This window comes from Octodon degus, unplaced genomic scaffold (assembly GCF_000260255.1).
Source record: "Octodon degus isolate 3935 unplaced genomic scaffold, OctDeg1.0 scaffold00254, whole genome shotgun sequence".
In the NCBI taxonomy this organism is placed as follows: Eukaryota; Metazoa; Chordata; class Mammalia; order Rodentia; family Octodontidae; genus Octodon; species Octodon degus.
Genome location: NW_004524830.1, coordinates 938,025 through 946,592, shown reverse-complemented (window position 1 = coordinate 946,592; position 8,568 = coordinate 938,025). Strand labels below are relative to the sequence as shown.

The 8,568-nt window shown below is 40.8% G+C and overlaps 1 protein-coding gene across 2 annotated transcripts in view; it reads left to right on the top strand.

Annotated features, from left to right (window-relative positions):
* Positions 1-1,883: 1,883 nt before the first annotated feature.
* The window catches only part of Kbtbd12 (kelch repeat and BTB domain containing 12), a 65,430-nt gene continuing 58,745 nt past the window's right edge, over positions 1,884-8,568 (top strand). The window contains exon 1 of one of the 2 annotated variants that reach the window (XM_023706375.1): positions 1,884-1,978. The gene's annotated coding sequence lies outside the window, so the exon portion shown is untranslated. Of the gene's footprint in view, positions 2,214-8,568 lie in introns of both variants that reach the window. The other variant, XM_012512659.2, reaches the window with a different exon arrangement.

Sequence of the window (8,568 nt, the reverse complement as noted above, 5' to 3'; positions counted from 1 at the left end):
CCAATCAGTTATTCATATTACCAGATATATGCATGTAAAATTGGGAGAAGAAAATAGAGAGCAATATCTAAGAAATTAAGAAGAGAAAAAGTACAAATAATTGAAAAAAGGAGACAAAACAAATCAAATCATGAACTACTTCTTTCCATAGACCAGTAGAAATGCACAGTACAGTTCTCCAAACAATCCTGCTTATATACATAGATAAATTTCTTTCCCCAACTCCCTCTCCTGTCCTTCTCCTCAATTTAGTAACTCTTTCCCTTTGAATAAGTTAATTTCCTTTTCCCAGTATCTATTGTATTCTTCAATTTCCATTTTTCTCTTTCAGGTTCTCACACTAAGGAGATAATACAGTGCTGGCACATGTGGGTCTGATTTACTGCATTTAAGATTATGTTCGCTAGTTGCATCCATTTACTGACAAATGACTCAAATTTATCTTGTTTTATAGCTGACTAGTACTCCACTGTGTAAAGATACCACATCTTCTTTATCCATTCTTCAGTTGATAGGCATCTGGGTTGTTTCCAGGATTTAGCTATGACAAATTGCGCTGCTATAAACATGGGTGCATATATATTGCTGTGGTACGAGGTTTTCAGTTCTTTTGGAAAAATACCCAGGAGGGGAATAGCTGGCTTGAATGGGATCTCCAATCCTAGCTTCTGAAGGAATCTGCACACTGATTTCCATAGTAGTTGTACCAGTCTACGCTCCTACTAACAGTGCAGAAGTGTTCCTTTTTCTCCACAGCCTTCTCAGCATTTCTGATTGACTGACTTCTTGATGTTAGCCATTCTTTCTGGGTTGAGATAGAATCCTAGTGTTGTTTTAATTTGCATTTCTCAAATGACCAATGATGTTGGACATTTATTCATATATTTACTTGCCATTTATATTTCTTCCTCTGAGAAGTGTACATTCATCTCAGATGCCCATTTTTGGATTGGGTCTTTAAATTGGAGGGGGGGGCTGATTTTTTTTTTAATTCGTTATATATGCTAGATAGAAGGCCTTTGTCGGAAGGACAGTCAGCTATAATTTTTTTTTCCCAGTTTGTGAGTTTTCTTTTTACTCTGTTGGAGATTTGCTTTGAAATGCAGAAACTTTTCAAAAAGATGAGATCCCAATTCAAATTTTGTTTTCAATGTGTTATTGATACAGCATTATACACGAAGGAACAAGAACACACACACACACACACACACACACACACACTGATTTTAAAAGGAATTGAACAATACCTGGAACATATTATACTAAAAAACACTGGCTGTATATCTAAACTTTACATTTAACTGTGCTACTGCATTTTGCCTGGCAACTGTACCCCATAGGCTCACACAACGGGGGAGGAGGGTGTGCTAACGGATTAGATGAAAGATCCATCACCTTGAAAAGTCCAGTTCCCATATTCTTTTTAAAAATGTTTTTGACCTTCTTGGCCAACCCAGCCTTCAGCTGTTGGCTGAAGGGAAGACTGGCGCAGGCGCAGAAGGGCCGAGGGCTGCAGGAGGCGCCCTCTAGAATCTACGCGGGAAGACTGGCGCAGGCGCAGAAGGGCCGAGGGCTGCGGGAGGCGCCCTCTAGAATCTGCGCGGGAAGACTGGCGCAGGCGCAGAAGGGCCGAGGGCTGCGGGAGGCGCCCTCTAGAATCTGCGCGGGAAGACTGGCGCAGGCGCAGAGCAGCGCGCAGCGCGTGCCCGGCCTCCCAGGCCTGCCAGCGCCGAGGCAGCCGGGCACCTGTCGCCCAGGAGCCCGGCCAGCGCTCCCGGTCCCCACCCTCCCCCACAGCAGGGCCCGGAGCGCGGCCCCAGCCAGCCCTGCGCCGTCGTCTATTTATATCGCTCTGCCGGCTCGGGGCCTCATCCGGCAGGGCAGTGTAGCCTGCCAGGCCCCTCCCTGGGCGCCGACCTGGAGAGTCCAGGCCTGCCGGGTCGCAGCGCCGTCGCTGGGCCCTGAGGAGCGAGTGGGCGTAAGGGCGGAGGGCAGGGATCGGCGGGCACAGCCCGCGACCTTGGCGCAACCTTGAGCCCGTGGTCCCCGGAACAACCTTGGCTTCCGGCCCAGTTGGCGCCTGCCACCCCGCGTGCCCCCTCCTCGCTGTCGGTGTTCCGGGGTCCTCCTGGCCATCACCAAAGTGTCTTCCTCTGAACTCTCCAGCGACTCACTTCCTGCTGTATTCCCCAGATGACCAGTGTCGCTCAAAGGTAAGGGCAGCTAGGACCTAGAAGAGCGCCTGGCACTTAGAAAGGTTCGTTTAAATTCAGTCGACATCGATTGTATCCCTGGGCAACTCTCTTAACTTTAAAGCCAGGAAAATAATTGCCCCGCATTTTCCCCACATGATTCTTAAAAGGAACTAATGAGCTATAATGCATATTAAAGCACTTTGAAAAGTAGAAAGCACTGGGAGAATGCAAAACATTGTGATCTCATCAAAGGAAAGGAAAAAAGGAAACTTGTCTTACTGTCTTCATCATTCATGTGCCTGACCATTATTCACTGCCTAGCATGCAGGATGGATTATTAGTGCTCAAACGAAATCAGGTCTTTTCACACCAGTGGAAACCTCGGAGCACGTTCAGGGCGGTGCATGTGATCCAAGCATTTGCACCTGTTGGGTTTGAGGAAGATGATGCTGAAAATGGCAATGGGGAGAGGCTCGGGTTTAAATTAGGGGTGTCAACCTAAATGTCTGTGAGGTAATCAAAATGATCAGGGTGAGAGGGGCACTGAGGACAGCTCAGCTAGGGATCCATGGAGGCCGGGCCTTTGGAGGGCAGGTGTGGCAACCTCTGGCTTTTCAGGTGCTGTGTGCTGCTGGGGAATTAAAGGCTGATTGTTGCTGTTACTTACATTTTTTCTAGTAGATGTTGGAATATTGCAACTTGCATGTCGACAACTAATTTATAGGAGGAAAGGAAATAGATTAACAGCCTATTTGTGATAACTAGCCTAAGTGATATTCTCCATGAATGGGGCTGAATCTCAGAAAGATGATGACTAGGAATTACTAGTGTAGAAATGGAGATAGATTTCATAATGCATGGAGCTGTATGCAAGAGAATCAAGATTGTTAATAATTCTAAATGATACATTTGACTACACAAGAGGTTAGCACCTTGAAGCATCAAGCATGACTTTTATATGCAGAAGAAAAGTCTGCTAAGTGTCATCACAGCCATGTTAAGAAATTGGAAGTGATTAAGGCCTAAGTCCCCCACCCCCACCTTGTGTTCTTCACAAAAGGGCAGGGAGGCATGGCATAAATAAATGGCAGCAACAGTGCAACAGCCACAAGGCACAGATCCAGCTGGGCATGAAAGGGAAGTGATGGCTTCACTGGGCAAGGATTGGCTGAATTTGGGAGAGCCAGTTAGTTTTTCAGGTGGATAGGGGCAGAAGGATACTCCTGACATAGAGAACAGCAGACATGTGTTAGTGTTGTTAGCAGTTCAGTAGTAGCAAAAAACTGACAGTCCCAGGAAGGGGAAGTCAGGAGATAGGTAGGAAAGGGTGAGAGGTGCTAGATGGTGAGGAGCCTGAGTGAGTGGTGGTGAAAGTAGACCTGTGAGAATTTTTAAAATATGGTATAAAAAATTTATATGTGGTCATCACTAGTTGGCAAAATGTCCCTCTGCCAAAAGGATTCTGATTTAAACATTGGAACTGGGATATTTTTCTCCTTGGTTTGCTATCCAAGTCTGATAAGGGAATTTTGGGCAAATTGTGTAGCTTTAGGAGTCCTAAATTAGTCCTCTAGTTTTCCCTTTTTTTCATACCCAAAATATACCACTTCAGGGATCCAGTCTCTTCCCATTACAGGGACTAATGCTAGAGAAATTAAGGGAGAAGGGCTGCAGCCCTGAAATTTCAAAGCAGTTCTCATTCAGATTGGATTAGAGGTTTTAATCTTTTGCATTTTCTAGTCACTTGTAACTGGGCATCCTACTTTGATCCTCAAAAATGTATCTATTATCTTCCCTTACATAAGATGTATTTATTAGATAATTGACAGATGTGGCTTATAATGGGGATTAGGGATTCAAAAGCTATGTAACTAATATAATACAGTTTTTAACAAAACAGTTGTAACTTAGACAATATTTAACACATGAAAAAAGCACCAAGAATAATAAAGTATGTATAGAGTACTACCAAAGAACTGGGAAAAGTAAATATTTGTACTATTGAAACTCTTTTCTATCCTCCTCTTCTGATTACCCCTCCTTCCACACCTCCTGTAGGCAACCACTGTCCTGCATTTATAATTACACTTAATTTCTTTATATTCCACTACAGCACTTTGGCTCCTTAAAGAATATATCATTTTTAAAAACTTTTATTTTGATACACTTTCAAACTTACAGAAAAGTTCCAAGAATGGTATAGAAAACCCCCTTAACTAAATCCACAGGTTGTTTATATTTACTTCATCAGAATATATGGTCTAGTAAAGGTTCTACAATCTGAGGTACAGGATCTCAGGATAAATCCTGAGGGGATTTCACTGACCTTATCAGATCCAAAAGCTACAACTCTTGTTGCATAGATCTTGCTTTACCTTGGTCTTAACCATCCAGCAGAAAAGTATAAAAACAAAGTATAAGAAGTAAAGCCATGCTGGTACGTTGAGCTGTAGGGGACTCAGGTCAACAATTTCTGACACTGCCAGTGAAGCGGAAGACCCAATACTATTATGGACTACTGAACTCTTTTAGAATATTTTGCTGAGTTTACACACCTATAATATTTAAATGATGGAACTTAACAAAAAAAGGGGATACAGACGAATGTCCATTCTGTATCTGTGTATTCAAAGTGGTTAGGATAGATATATAATTACATTCTCTTAATGAATAGAGGGATTTGTTCTAATGGTGTTTGTAAATAGAATATCAAGTCCGCACTTGCACAGCAATTAACCACTAGGAAGAATGTATGCAATGTGTTAATTATTGAAACTGGCCTACCAATTTGGTTTGAAACTGTCTCATTCCTATTTGTTTCTCAATAAAATTATGGAAAAAAAAAAAAAAGAATATATGGTCTAGGGCCAGCCAAAAGCTCATCAGATTAAAGTGCCTACAAGTAGGAACAGGGGCTGGGGTTCGATCCCAGGGGGGCTGCTATGCCAGCCCACCCCCGGGGTGTGCTGAGACAACAGTTGACACTGGGCGTGGTGGTGTGCAACTGTAATCCCAGCTCTTGGGAAGCTGTAAGCAGGTGAATCACTACGAGTCCCATCTAGTAGTGTGACCCTGAACACGCTGTAAACCCTTCCCTAAAATATAAAACAAAACAAACAAAAAAGAATATATGGTCTACTTTTACTGTATTAGAATATATAATACTGCTTTGCATATTTTAAACATATTAACAGTGTGCAGCATTATTCTGTAGTCTTTCAGAAAGATTAATCCACATAGATACATGTAGATTTAGTTCATTTTCTTCCACTGTACAACATTGTTTTGAGTGAATATCCTACTGTCTGTCTGTGCTATTAATGCACATTGAGGTAATTTTCCAAATGTTCACTTTCAAGCAGTGTTGTTATAAATTTAAATTAATTTAACTGCAGCAAAATATGGAAAAATCTTTATAAAAAGGAAGGTATGGTCATATCATCCACTATTCAAAAAAATACCAACTATAAAGATAATAAAGGATAGTAAGATCAAAATATTTGTGATTTACGGAAATTAACATTTTTTGCCTCACACTAAAATTTATAGCAGTCCGTTTCTCAACTATAACGAACATGGGTATAACTGCATTGTGAATTTGCAAAGTAATTAGGCTTTATTCTTGTGATTTGTATTTATCTTTGCTACTCATTTTTCTCCATTATTATGGGTACTATTATTAAGAATGCACCAGTGCAGTCTTCTATAAATTGCAACAGAGAATAACTTCCCATTGATATCATTGAGAACATTTATACAATTTTGTTTTGCTGATGAAAGGAGAATGTACTCTCTGCCCTCATTATGAGAAAAAGTTGCTGTCAGCTCTCTTCATTTATGAGCTGAGTCTGTATCACAAGTGATTTGTATGAACACCCAAATATGTTTATTGTTTGAAAAGTGTACAGGTATATTCTGCATCAGCTTTACCAAGTAAGTTTAACCAAGCCAATTACAGTTGTACATGCATGGCCTTATTCATTTCTCCCAAATATTTAAGTCTTAAAAGAAATCCAGGGCTGGCCTGGCTCAGCCTTGGCTCAGCAGATTAAAGTGCCTGCTTAGGCAGACACAGGGACCAGGGTTTGATCCCTAGAGTTCTGTGCTGGCCCCACCCCCAGGGAGCGCTGAGACTGCAATTGAGACTGAGCGTGGTGGCGCATGCCTGTAATCCCAGCACTTAGGAGGCTGAAAACAGGAGAATCACTACAAGTCTGATCTGTGTAGTGAGCCCCTGCACTAAATATATTAAATAAATAAATAAATAAATAAATAAATAAAATCCAGGGTAAGAAAACTAGAATTTAAAGAGGCTAGCAAACATGTTTATATCCATGTTTACTGGATAGTAAAACAAGTATCTAAACCCCGGGCTCATTCCGTGCAAACCAAAATCCACATTCCTAACCTTTAATCTGGGCACTTGGATGCCTAGTGCTAATCTAACTATATACGTTATCTTGTACCAAGGAAGAAGACAAATTGTAGAAAGGTTAAATAAATTTAAGATTATAGAGTATAAGAAGCTAGTCCAGGATTCAGACCCAGGGCTTTCTCACTTTGGAGTCCCTGCCAGCTATTCCAGTATCTTCTATGTATCTTCTGCATACAAAAACAACACTGAAAGGGGCTGGAGAGATGGCTCAGTGGAATAAGCCCTTCCCTGGAAAGCACAAGGGCCTGAGTTCAATCCCCGGTTCCGCAAAAAAAAAAAAAAAAAACACTTAAGGTGGGTGTAGTGGTGCAAATCTATAATCCCAGCACTCTGGAGGCTGAGGTAGGAGGATCACCTCAATTTTGAGGCTAGCTTGGGCTGTATAGCAAGACCTGTCAAAAAAGCAAAAATACTAAAAATGCTTTTGAAGTGCAGTGACTATTTTAACTTCACAGTCATTTTCAGGATTTCCATCAATAAATTCATTTGATCTATAAATTCATAGCAATTAGAGTAGCTTTTAAAACTCATTTAAAGGGCATGTGAAAAGAAGGGGTACTTAACAAATATTTTTCATAATGTTTCTTTAGAGTATTTTAAATGGTTATTTCTGTTTTAAAATTAATTCCATTTTTTGTTGTTTGTTGAAACCAATTTTGAGACAGGGAAGCTGCATTCACATAAAATACTTATTTAAGAAATTCATGTGTATTTGAGAATTTGAGGACAGCCAGGTGATCTTAAAACAGGAAGATTCCTCCATCAAAACTCTCCAGCTGGATCTAAAAGAAGTGGAGATTAATCACATAGACAGAATACTGTCCTACTCACAAACTAGAGGATGGGTTTATTTATAGCATGAGAGTAGCAGTCAGCAACCTGCCACTTGTTTCTGTATGACCCATGAGCTAAGGATTCATTTCATAATTTTAAACAACTTGTAAAATATGAAAGAAGAATAATATTTTATAACAATGAAAGAGTGATACAAAAGTGTATGAAATTCAGGTTCCACTGTCCACAAAACATTGTACTGGAACACAGCTACACTCATTAGTTTACAAACTTGGATGGTTGCGACAGAGACCATGTGGCTTGCAAAGCTAAAATAGTTACTGTCTGGCCCTGTTTTGCCAACCTATCATTAGAGGGAGTGGTGAAGAGTGCAGACTTCGTGTCCATTGCATGAGAAGAGACAAACTCAGAAGAATGATTTAAGTGGTTGTTGCTTTTTATCAAAGAGAAAGGAGACTAAGAAGAGGTTCCTATCGTTCTCTTACATGGTAGTTTAATAATAGAAAGTATAGGAATATAACAAAAATGATCTTTTATATAATTACAGGTACCCTAGGCAAACTTTTCTAAATATTTTTTGCATATACCATGCATGAAATGAAGGATTCTTGAATTAAAATATCAGCAATCCTAATTTAAATCAGCTTAAGATGTCTCTCTCAAGTTAAAAAGATGGATATAAGGCCTTTTTCAAATTCTACAGCTCTTTTCTGCCTGTGTCCTAGATCTGCTTTGTCTCCACGATGGTTTCTAGGATCATGGCTGGAGCAGTCGCTGACCTCCTTCCTTTATGTGTGGACCCCTGATCATCAAACCGAGACCCATGCTTCACTTGGATTAAGCCAATCATAGGTCTGGTGCTACCTTTAACCAGTAACAGTGGGTGGGGAGTCAGTCCCACCCCACCTGCACCAAATGAGAGCAAGTTAGATGCTTAGAAAACCCGACACCATCCACTATGAAGTTGTCTATAAAATATTACCTGTGGGTGCTAGTGCATATATGTAATCCCAGCACTTTAGGAAGCTGAGCAGGATTCCAAGTTCAAACCCAGCATAAGTAATTTAGCAACTTGGTGAGTCCTTGTCTAAAAGAGAGAGAGAGAGAGAGAGAGAGAGAGAGAGAGAGAGAGAGAGAGAGAGA